At 42.1% G+C, this 13,079-nt stretch overlaps 1 protein-coding gene across 3 annotated transcripts in view; it reads right to left on the minus strand.

Annotated features, from left to right (window-relative positions):
• RNF144A (ring finger protein 144A) overlaps positions 1–12,800 on the minus strand; it is a 68,966-nt gene extending 56,166 nt beyond the window's left edge. Inside the window, exon 1 of one of the 3 annotated variants that reach the window (XM_074538126.1) lies at positions 12,590–12,800. The gene's annotated coding sequence lies outside the window, so the exon portion shown is untranslated. The remainder of the gene's footprint in view (positions 1–12,589) is intronic. The other 2 variants (XM_026793573.2, XM_005487222.4) reach the window with 2 other exon arrangements.
• Positions 12,801–13,079: the final 279 nt, after the last annotated feature.

Below are 13,079 nucleotides of genomic sequence, written 5' to 3' on the forward strand. Positions count from 1 at the left end.
TCCTTATATTCAACAAGAAGCTGTATGTCTAAATCCTGTAGAAAGAACATGCATGTAATGTACATAAAATGCAGCCTTTTTCTGATCTCTTAGACAAATAAAATGGTTATCCTGGTTTATAAAATGGGATCCTTTTATCCTGAAAGATCTTCCTGCTTTTCTCAGGCTTCAACCAAATGAATCCAACCTCAAGAATTTCTGAAAGGACAATGGTCATCTCCTGCACATGCTGCTGGGCTATTTTAACTCTTTTATTGTTATTTAATTCATGTAAAGTATCCCCCCAAATGCTTTTCCCATAGTTTTAATAACCTTCTCAGTCTTCTCAGCCTTTTCTTTTGATCGTTTTTTACTAATGTTTTATCCTGCATCAGCAACTAAACAATTTATCTCACAAAAATGACCTATCAATAGTCAACATTTTTTAGACATTTATCTTTGGATGATATGAAGTCTGTATTAAAATTATCTGGACAGGAATCCAGTATCTACTAATAAAAATGCAGGTGGAAAAAAAAGCAGCTGCTCACACTTCACCCTTTCCATATTACATAATTTCCAGGAATTTTTTCACCACTAATAATTATTGTGGCTCTTTGTATCCACCTGAGGGTTTTCAAAAGACCTTTTAAAGATGTAAAAACTAGGATCAGATACAGAATTTGAGTGTTATTGTCATTTGTAACACCTCTATCATGCCAGGAGAAAAATGCTTATTGTATAAATCCCATCAACCAAGAATTAAATTAGTTCTATCTTCCCTTCCTACAACAGTGCACTGATATCCAGCTTGATCCCAACACTTTTGCAGAGTTGCTGTTCTCCTCGATGCAGCCCCTCATGCTTCATATCTGGAAAACTTTTCACCAAGAAACCCAAACAGCTACATCCTGTATACATACCTTTGGTTTTACTCATCAAAAAGAAATAAATCATTCTTTCTGGCTGCTTACTTATTACTGCAATCTGGTAAACAGCATAACTGCTGTTTATGAATGCCTTTTTTTTTTTTTTTTCAAGCTTCTGTCTTAGAAATGAAAATGTTAAATGGCATCTTGCCTAGGCCCAGTCCTGGAACATTGTGATTCACAGCTTATTTCCCACAGATACCTAGCTACTTGTTTATATTTTACAGCTGGCTGCTGCTCCATTCACCTGGCAGGCTTTTGCTGATGCGCTGTAATGGTTTCCAACAAGAAAACTGTATTGTACAGAGGCGCAAGCTGACAGGCAGAAGAATTAAAAAACCTGTGTCAGCCTCAGCAGAGGACCAGTGGCAGATGTGGAAAGAAAGGCTGTGGGATCTACTCTATATCTGTGTGACAGCCCATGGGTCATCTGTTTCTTTGTGTCAGCCAAGAGTAGCCAGGAGGCACAAATGGCCGTGAACTCATCTCTCTGCACTCCATCCTGTCAGAGCTTATGATGCAGCTCACAGCCTGGCAGCCACAGGGTCCAAGGACAAACGCTAAAGGGCACACAGGAAAGAGGATGAGGTTTGACAGGTTATATGCACAAGAAGGAATTTTAGCTTTGGATTCTCACTTTACTTGCAGTGGTGACAACTTGTGATTATGCAAAACATATCCTCAGCAGCCTCCTTAGCTTTGTCAGGAGACAGCATTTCATGCAGTCCTACACTGTCAGCCCCAGTCACAGGGGGAAGGGAGAGAAAGATGAGATCCCTCAGCAGCACCAGCTCCCACAGCAGCCAGGGACACAACACAGTTTTCAGAGGGAAACTCTGCTGTGCAAGAACAGGCCACAAACAAATTGAAGCCCTGTGCCAAGGAGACACAGAGCTACATCCTAGAAACTTAAGCAAAATTTAAGCATACAGCTTAGAGTAGAGAGAAGCCCTTATGAACTCTGGGTAAAGCTCTCAGCTGCACAGTGCCAGCTGAAGCATGCTGTTGCTCAAGTCAGGAGATGAAATCCCCATGGATTCCCTGAAGCAGAGTAGGAAGCTACTCACCTGCCACAGTCCCTCCCTCCCCTCCTTCCCTCTGGTTCACATATCCCACACCATTTTCTCTTGGCAAGAAATATTCAGGTTATCACAGCTGAACAGCTATTTGACTGGCTGGTTCCCAGCAGTGAGGTGCTTTTCATCAGATCACATGTGGGAAGCTCTTTAAAGGCTTTTTAGAGAAAGCAGCTACATGATTTCATGAAGACAGAAAAGCTCAAAGCACAGTGATAAAAGGCATTTTAATAGATCCATTCATACTAATACAGGAGATAGTGTGTGCTGAAAACGGCGAAATTTAAGACATTGCTAGCATGATAGGCCAGAAGATTTAATTGCTAGCTTTGCTTTGAACTTGACAGCTATTACTACTCTACTAACTCTTGGATGCACTTCTAAAGAAGCTTTGTCATTTTAGATTTTTTTTTTTAAGAAGAGATGGCTGGATTTAATGATCAGGTTTATTATAATATATATAATAGAAAAGCACACAGAACTGAGCCTTTGTGAGAAGACAATTCCCCACCACATACTCTTTTTTTTTTTACTAAAAAGCTGGAATGGAAAATGTCTTCCCTGTATTTATTTCTCCCTCCAATGAAGAACAAACAATCAAAACCTATGGTTAAAATAATGAAATCACAATTACCTATTCATTTTACCAGATAAGCTTTTCTAAGCCTTCCAGAAGATCCCCAAATGCAGTAATGTTGACTAAATATTGCATGTTTTCCTATAAAAAGGTAGAGTAGGCATATCACACCACTTCAAAAAATAATATAATTTTTTGGGAAAAAGAAATGCTTTTTCCACATGGGTAGTCTAATTTCATAGGGAAAAACATTAAAATAATTTGACCATAATTGGAATCTGAATGAGGTGTAATAACAGTTTAAATTCTGCAACTTTCTCACAGTTGTGTGAGAAAATAAACCCATTTTTAATTCCCTCTTTAGCAAATATTTTTAAAGTTATTGTTCACTTACAAGTACTAGAGAGAAATTAAACTAAAAAAGGGTCTAAGGTTCAGTCTGACCTAGAAATCAACACAGACTTAACCTGACCTCATTTTGTCAGTCAATCACAAATGGACCAAGGAAGTTGCCTGTAATCTCAGATACATTGAAACACACAAGGTATTTGACTGAAAAAAAAAAAAAAGGAAATACTCTCATTTTGAAGACCATAGATTCACATTCTTTCCCTCTTGAAGCCTGACCACACAGGAGATGTGCTGGGTGAAGAGAAACACACCGGGCAACTCCTTTCAGGCTATAAAGTGGCCCCACAGCACAGGAAGAGGCACAGATGTGAGCTGAGGTACAGCTGCATTTTGCACAGGCTAAGCCAGATGGACTGACTTGGCAATGGCTCCATCACTGCGACTGGCAGCGAGCTGCACAGCCAAAAGAGAGGCAAAACAGGAGGCAAGACGAAATTGATATGATGGCATTACCCCAAAGCATGTACTCCCTGGAACCCTGGAACTTTTGGGGATAGTCTCCCCATGCCTGTTGGATGAGAGCTGTTCCAAGGTGACTGTCAGTACTCTTCTATATCTTGTGCTAATTCAGACATTTCCCAAAGGCACTCTATCAGTTAAGAGAGGACTGTGGTTCTTGGATGGAAAAGGGAATTATACATGCAAATTAGCTTCAGTTTTCTGCCTCAAGTTTCCCATAGAATCTCAAAACTAAGTCAACTAACCAACACCCCTCTCCTAACACAGGAGAACACAGGGACAGAGTGAAAAGAGGGAAAAGATGCAAACAGGAATTATCTTAAAAGAAAATACAGCTCCACATACAGATTAACCGGCCCCTTCTCTGTGTGCTCATTTATGACAGGGCACACAGTGTTGCAATTCACAACACCACAGTAGCCAAAGGCCCACTCAACCTGGCTGTCTTCATGGCTAGCACCAGACAACCCTCTTGAGATTCTGGATTCTGGAATAACTCACATCTTTCCCATCATACAGCACTGCTCATTCACTGGCAGGCACATCAAGCCTTCACACATTAGGAATTCATACAATTTAAGCTGTACTGTCAGATGCCCAACATTTGGTCATTTTGGGACACACTGCCCCAAAGCCACTCTTTGCATCTGCATGCTTTGCATTTGTGGTACTTGCCTGGAATAGATGATAGCTACAAAAGTACACTGCATTGAGAGGAAAACCACTGTATTTACATTATTGTTTTCTAAGGAATTCATATCTTTTTTAATTTGACAGTTTCATTATATTCCTAACTGTTAACATCCAAAGAAAATGTCAACATTCAGATCCTCCAAATATTTTTGGAAATAATTTATGCAAAGTATCCCTATTTCAAAATATTCTCATTTCCTTATTTCCATGTACTGAATGGTTGCTGAGTAGGAAGAAGAATATGAAGGAGAAGAAACTGGAGAGGGCTTCTTGTACTATTATGAAAAGTAACTTGTTTTAAAGAAATATGGACACAGTATATTCAGGAAAAAACTCTCTCTGCTAAATGAGGCAATCTTTTCTGATCCCTGCGGACTTTCCAGCACTGTAGATATGTAATAGTTTTAAATATCAGGAGCCACCTCAATTAAAAAGAAAGTCAATTTGAAGAACATAATGATGCAAATCACAGAAGGTTCTCTTATAAAGCCTTTTTGAGCATTCAATAAATGCATGAAAACATGATGTGCTTTACCTGATGCACATATTCAAAAATTAAGTGTCTGTATAAAATACGAACACAAGTCTTTAAAATTATTCTTTATTTTCTTTTTACAGCATTTACTGTTTTCAGGTAGTGGATTTCTACATATTTTCACTGAATGAGAAAAATCAAAGTCTGACAAATGCCTGGGAACAATCTTGTTAAGTAACCTCTGATTTTCTCCCACTCAAGCACTGAAACAGCTGGACAGCAAATGCAAAGACTTTAGCTAATATGAAATACCTAAACTCAGGGCTATAGCTCCCACAAAAAGCATTTCCTACACATTTCTAGGAAGATCTAATTGCTAAGGGACAGATACTAACCTTCTGCAGCGTTTCAGCAATTTCCAAGAGCTTGGATACTGTCTTTCATTTAAGCCTGCTTGTTTTAAGTTTCTTTGACTGTAAAGATTTTTTTTTTCTTTTAAGAGAACGATTTCCGCTCTTTCCTATAAAGCTTCAGATACTGAAAATTCTTCATAACCAGTAGGGCTGAAAAAGTCACACATTAAGGCAATCAGGCAATCACATGGAAACTCCCTCGGTATTGAGAAAACAAATGGATTTTCACATTAGTTTAGGTGATTTTGATAGGACATCCTTATGTGCATATATTGTTTTACCCTGGAACGCTCCAGGTTATAGTTTTAGTAACATCCTGTCCAGCACAGCACAAAAACTGTTTTGTTTTGCAGGGGTTTTTGTGGCTTTTTTTTTTCCCTCCAAAAATAGCACCATCTTTGCCCTTCCACAAGTTCAAGATCAGAAGTGGTTGATAGCAGAGTGAAAATACACTGTCATTTCAATGAAAAGGATGGGCTCAATGTCATGGAGTGAGAAATGAAGCCGCATGAGAAAAGATCCTAAGGCAAAAGGGAAAAAGCAGAGATCCTCACTGCCCTTGCAGCAATCCCTTCTGAAGCTGCCACGAACAGCAGTGTTGCCAGCCAGCAAAAAGGTACACCACTATTATTAGCACAATGAAGGGGCACAATGTTTTGACTCTTCCTTATACTGGCAGCTGTGGTGAATCACCTCATCCAAAAGCAACCATTCCTATTAATAAAACTTACAAGGTGTGTTGGTCTGAAGACCAATATAGCAGAATCATGGAGGACAGGAGACAAAATCAAACCAAAGAAACCCCCAAAAAATCACATGCAGACCTTTTAGAGCAAAACAGTAAACTTTCCAAAAAGAGCAGCCCCTGAAAATACATTCATCTGTAACTATAAGAAAGCTTCACAGCAGTAATCTAAATTGAAAAGCAGGGAACACAGTGAAACATTGTATTTTATTCAAATCTGTGAAGTTCACCTTTCTAAGGAGCTAGTGGAAATGTAAAGTGGCTGGTTCAAATATTTAGCACTGACAGTTTGCCAAAAAGATATCACATTCTTTGGATTTATGAGTTGTCTACGAATTTGTCATACCTTGATTTTTGACTAAATATGTGACATGAACTGAAATTAGAACTACCCTGCTGCTCCCACTGAAGTGAGATTTTGAAACAATAACAAGCTAGAACAAGAGAACAGAAGACAGAGAAATGGCTTATCACACTCTAGTGACTCTACAGATGCAAAGGGGTTAAGACAGTAAAATTACTAAGAATTATTGTTTCACCCTCAACAAAAGCCCTTGGTAAAACCTTTAAGAATGGATTTTCAGACATAAATCCATGAAAACTAAATGGCTAATGCTGCTGCCCCAGTGAGACATCATGCAAGAAAGGAGATTGGTGACTTGACAATACATATTCTCAACACCACCACAGCTGATGCCCAGTGACAGCAGCAGTTTGATGGAGCCAAGCTGTTTGCTGCAACAGGCAGGAGAGGTGAAAAGCTACAGTGGAGAGAAGGATGAACCCACACTGCAGAGAATGGCTCCCTCAGAGCCACAAGGATCCAAAGTACAGAGCACAACCAAACACAGAGTGGAGCCCCTACAGCATGGAGAGGTGCTGGGGTCAGCAGCACTGCTCTGAGCAAGCTGCACGCAGCACCAATTCTTCCAGCACAACCTTCCCCAAGGCCAGGGGCTGTCACATCACATGGTAAAGAGAAAAAAAGCAAGGCTGTAGCCTTGAGATAAGCTTACATCCTGCAGGTGACTGTGAATGGATGAGCATCCACAAGCTTGGAAGGTCTTTTAAGTGCTTACCATCAGAACTACAGACAGCACATATTGCACCCTTAGGAAGCAGCTGGCTTCAGTTCCTGTAGCAACTACGAGGTTCACCACCACGTTGCGCTTAACCTGTATCAGTTTCACTTCTCCGTGATTAACAGGAAGAGAGAACTGCTCTGTTTTACCTGAGGCACAAAGCTTAAGAGGTCAGCTCAGTGTTTTGGAGCAAGCCAGAGCCCAGCAGGCTCCAAGTGTGGTCCAGAGGATCAATGAGACCAAACGACAAGATGGAATACACATCAACAGCCCATTTGAGCTGGCACATGCATCCTACAGCTTTCCAGCAACAGTGAAACCTAAGGAGTACTGTCATATCTTTGCTAGAAAGCTAGACACACACACACACAACTAAGAAACAGTAACTGACACCAGCAAAACCTGGTGATTTAAAGTAGAGAGAAATCACCAGCAAACCTTTCAAAATACAAGTTGCCAATTAATATCAAGAGTACAAAGAAAAAAACCCAGGAAGCTCTAATAAAAGTTGGGGCTTAGTTTGGTTGGTTTTATTTGAATACGGTCTGCCTTTCCACAAATCTAACATACCTTTTACACCCTCAACATGTATCTTTTGGTCAGCATTTTTTCCATTAAAGAAAGAATAGACAGTACACATCAAAAGTAAAAGTAATGCATAATTAATCTAAGAAAGTAGGTGTAGATGTCTTCTCTAGGCTCCAACTGCATGACAGGAAATGCATTATTCATGAAGGAAGATGACGGTACAACATTAATCAAGTCAGCGTGACAAGACAAACAAAGACCACAAGATGTATTCAACAGATAGCAGTGTGCAAAAGTGATCAGCTAACTGAAAGGTTCACACAGAGTCTGTTTACAGAAAACAAACACAGAGGAGAAATACAGAAATAAGACTGAACTGTTTCAGTTTGCATCCTATTAAGTCTTGTTACATTTGGGGAACAATCTTTATATGATACAGCTACAAAGAAAGTTTCTGGGTGTCTAAAGGGCTGCTATTACAAAGTAAAATTAAAAAAAAAAGAAGAGAGTTAAAATAATTATTTTAACAAACAGGAATTCACATAAGCAGGGCATGTATGAAGAACAATAATAAAATCTTTTTAAAAACCAGTGACTCCTTCCTTTCTCATCATGCATTTTTTGTCATATTATAAAGCTACTTATAAAGACTAAACACTGTCTCTTCTTCATACTCAAAACTGTTGCAAAAATACTCAGTAATGAAAGTAAAGTATAATTTGAAACAGTGTCAAAAAATAGGAACACAGTGTAAGCTGATTTGTAAGCAAAGGGGGCAGTAAAACCCAGTTTCCTAGGAATATGTGTCAAAGTTGCAGGAAGAGTTCAGATTTCAACCTGTCCTTCAGCAGGCATCTTTCCATCTGCTGAGGCTACCTACTGCCAGAAAAGGTGTAGGTTTATCGGCCATGAACTACCATCCTCTCACGAATGCAACTGGAATTTCTCAAAAGGTTTAGAAATGAAGAGCAACAATGAAAGTCATACATTCACAGAGTTACACAATCTCTATTTTCTCAGAAAACCAGGCTAGAAATATATATGTACTGACTGCACATAGCTTGGTGTTGAACTTGAGGTTGCTGGTACCAGACTGCAGTGGAGACAAGAGCCTGACCACACAAGTCGCAGAGCATTGCTCTCATTCTGTCGGGATGGATATATTTCTTAATAGGGAATAGAGAGATGAAGGGAAAACCATAGTAATAGAAGGAAACCCAGACTTTAAAAACATTCATTTTCCTCCTAAGAGGACAAACACTGTCTGAAGCATCAGCCCCAGAAAAATACAGCTGCTTTACAGAATGCAGCAAGACCCCTCCTGTCAGCCCAGGGAGGGGACATTTCAGCAAGGAATGGACTCTGCTCACCCCTACCACCACAACCATCCTGTGTGGTCACTGCAGGGAGGCAGCCCTGACTGAAAACATTGTGTAGGAAGACAGCAGGCAACCACTTCTGATGCTTCTGTCAGACCTGCCCCCATCAGAGAAATGAAAAGTAAGAGAGATATATTTCTATACATACATTGCATAAAACATTCTATATAGCATATATTTTATATACATACACATGAAAAAAGTATCTTTCGAAGGAAATTAATAGCTGTGAGATTATGAAACTCATACATAGATCCTCATCAGTGATCAAACATGAAGCAAATCAACCGCTGAACAACAACAGAAATAAAAAGCATAGGAAGAAGCTGATCACGTGACTGATTATCAAGGGCTAATAACAGATTTTTGCCTCAATATATTTTCCTAATTCATTTTCATATTTCTTCTATTTAATTTTCCTGGCTAAATATAAGAGTTGTCTGCAAGGACTGGATGTGTAGAACAGTACACACTTGTTATGCTCTATATGATCTATTTAGTAGAGAGAAGAGTAGAAGAGTTGAGACAAAGGCTGGTCGGCTGAAACTGTCTCCAAGAACCACAGTGGAACTTTCATAGCCTGTAGTTCATACTGGAGTTTTATGGTCACAGGAAATAACCCAAATAGTCTGGAAATAGAACAGTCAGTAAAATTTCCAAGTGAAATTCAAGAATAAAGACTCCAAAACTATGGAATCTGCTTGCTCACAAGCAAAGCAGCGATCAGTGCAAATAAAGCTGAACATTGGTAAGTAATGAAAAAATTACACCTGAACCTACTAAGTTAGAACTTTATTTTCCAGACAAGCTGCAAGACCTGCCCACATTCTGAAGTATTTCAGATGATCCACTGGACATCATGACGAAGAAAATGTTTCTATTTAATAAGCTTTAGTGCATTTTTTCAATCAAAAGTCATTTCCATTCAATATAAACAGGATGAAGCTGTATTAAACTGTCATAGTGGTACCTGGAGGATAGCAGCAAGGTGCTTCAATGCAACAAGCTACGACTGATTTGATATTCTATGAAAGAAAAGGTGAAAATGTTGCTGGAGTAAGAAGTAATAGTCATGCTAAGACTAGAACAGTCTGACAAGATAGTCTGTTTTCACAGTAAATAAAAAGTTACCAGACATACTAATTCACTTTCTCTGTTCCTCTTTTTCTTCAACCTTTTAGAAAAGACACTTAATGGTATTACCACTATAAGCGGCACCATCAACAACCAACCTATTTGAAAATCCATTTTATACTATTTTTGCCAGCTCCAGAATTTGCTGACTGCATATGTAGAAAAACTGTAAGCATTTCTGATCCCAGTTGATTAGGAAATACAAAAAGCATATCACTTTGCAGCAAGCAGCCAGAAGAGCAAGTCTATTTTCAACAGCTTCTTCCTCCCAGCCATCAGAAGTGAAAAACAGACATTATCATTATGATCCTTTTGTCTGAGCTCCTTCAAAATGAATTTTATGAGCTTGTTTCCACAAAGCAATACAGAAAAGGAGCATGCCTTATAAAAAGAACGGCTGACCACAGCCTAAGTTAGACACAGCAGAATCACTACACCACTCAAAACGAGTGGTAGGTTAGTTTGCAATTGTTTTCCATTTCCTTTTTGTAACCCAAGATGTAAAAAGGAGCACAATGAAGAGCAAGTCTTCTAATCAATCCACAGACTAACTCAATTGCATAACTATTGATACTAACCCATAGAAAAGATGGTGGTAAGTATAACAGGCTCCAGTTCCCCTACTACGTCAGGTCTCAGAGAGAGAAAAGGTCTGTGCTTGCTGACCAGGCTGCAGGACGATCAGAGCCATTATTTTTCCCTGAATCAGCACTGGGAGGGCAAATACGAGTTTTCTGCCAGCCTATGAGAGCATTCTTGTAAATACAGCAGATACACTGAAGCCATTCATACCCACTGTATGACACTGCAGCCAAAACTCATGTTTAAGACAGCAGCTTTGTCCCTTGGCTTAACTGAAAGAAAAGTTGTCAGAAGCTATAAAAAACCCCACATGAAATCTGACAAATACTTGGAGTATAGTATTGGGGAAAAAAAAAAAACAAGAAAAACAACCCACACTTAAAACCAAGGGACTTAAGCAACTATATAGACTTTTTTCCCCCTACAAATTATTGCCTTAAAATACTGAATCAGGCAAAAAAAAAACCAGTTTGTAAGTGTTACTTCTAATAGCATCAAAGTGTAACTTTCAAAGCTGTGCTTCAAGGGCAAAAATCTACAATAACTGCAGACAACAAACACATGATTTGATCTAGCAGCTCCTAGGATATGAATCATGGTGATTTAGATATGAGGGAAATCAACCCTCTGTTTTATATAAAGGATGGCTTATTCAAAGTAGCTGTATCAAATTGAAACACCTAGTATTACTTCAATCACAAATGGTTTTCCCTCTCGAAATACACAGATTGCACAAGAGGATAATGAGACATGATGGTCAGGGAAAGGGGGGGAGTAAAAACTAAAATCTCATCCCAGGGGCGAAGATGGCTGTGGGGAAAATCCTGTCTTTTTCAAGACACCCCTAGACAAAAGGAACTATTTTTCCCTCCTGCCACTACTCTTCTCACTTGATCTTGCTTCTCTTGGGTATTTAACAAGCTTTATATTGGGACACCTTGATACCTCACTGCCAGGAAAAAATAATCTAAGTTTTCCCACACTGTAAAGTCCCAATAAAGTATAAACTAACCATTTTCATTAAAATGCACAAATCTCCCCCTTACTGTACTACAACCCTACACACTCTTTTGCCCCTCCAATCATCCCCTCAGTAGCCTCTGATGCCTGTGAGAGAAGCACACACCAGCAGACAGGCCAGTCACCAGAAGTTTACACTACTGATGTAATCTCTCAGTAGCACTCTGCCCAAGAACGTGTAACTTCAGCTTAGCCACTCCTGGGCCAGCACTGATAAGCTGATGTGAAATGAAGCAATCCATTTCCCAATGTAAAGAGTTGTTTGGGGACACAAGGGACAATATAAACAAATGGATCTATTTATAAATCATCATTTATACTTGTTATAGAACAGGAATATTATGTTCCAGGGCAGAAGTGGCAGTATTTCCAAGAACACAGTAAAAATTCAAAGAGCTGGTATCTTCTTCCATCAGCCTGCCCTGCTGACACTCCCTGTTCCAGTACTACAGAAGCAATAAACACATGATGCAGGGCCTGATCTGTTTAGGAACAAGATACCCCTGATCCAGCGGGTGGGAAGACACCTTGTTATCGCATCTATGGGTTCTTCTAGCAGCTCAAAAAAAGTCAACGGCAACATCCCTTCAGCTCCGGGAAGGAAAACCCGAGCCTTACTCCCGCTTCTTCCACCCCTGCCACACAAACGATCCGGGCTCTCCCCAGGCTGCACACTCCGCCTGTACTGAGAGCACGGCTGGGGGCGGCACTCCACAGACCCCTGCGTTCATCATTTCCCCCTCCCCGAAGAATGGCTACCGCACTCCAGGGCACTGGGCTCTTTCCAGACGTTTTCGCTCGCTTATGGAAACCCCAAGACAGAGCACACGCGGGGCTGAGCCGCCGCTGTCATTACGCCCCCGACGCGGCGCTCCGCCGGCGGCCGCGCTTCCCGCCGGCAGCCTGGCCCCGCCGTGCCCGCCCCGCAGCCGGCAGCGCTCCGGGCACAGCGCCCTGCCGCCGGGGGCTCACGGCGGGCAGAAGCGGCAGGGATACGGAACGCCGCCCCAGCCCTTCACGTAGAGGGGTCGAGGGTGCCCGTGCGCTCCGGCGCCGCCTCCCGCTGCCCCAGCGCCCCGGGAGGCGCCCCCGCTCCCGCCGCCTTACCGTGCCGCTGCAGCCCCTGCCGGCGCGGGGCGGCCCGCGGGCGGTGCGCGGCGCTGTCCCGTGCTATCCCGCGGAGCCGCGGCAGGACGACACCACCGCCCCAACCATGGTCTCCACCCCCCGCGGAGCCGGAGTGTGCGCGGCGGGCGCCGCTCCCGGTCTTTTCTCCGGCGGGGGAGGAGGAGGGTGGAGTGAGGGTGGGGTGAGGGCGGGCGGGGGCGGGCGCGCCCGCGGCGGGCGGGCGCCATTAACGGCCGCGCTCGCGCCGCCGCCCACTTTGAAGCGGCCGCGCCGCGCCAGGCACAGCGGCGCCCCCTGGCGGCCGCGGGAGGCCCTTCCCGGGCGCGGGGATCCCGGGATTTCCCGCTTGGCAGCGCCGCCAGCCCGGGCGTGCCGAGCCGAGCCGCCGGTTGTACCATGAGGCTTTTTATCTGCTTGAAGCCATAGCACTTCGGGGTGTCTGAGCGTGATGGCCTGGGCCCAGCATGTC

This window comes from Zonotrichia albicollis, chromosome 3, assembly GCF_047830755.1.
Source record: "Zonotrichia albicollis isolate bZonAlb1 chromosome 3, bZonAlb1.hap1, whole genome shotgun sequence".
NCBI lineage: Eukaryota > Metazoa > Chordata > Aves > Passeriformes > Passerellidae > Zonotrichia > Zonotrichia albicollis.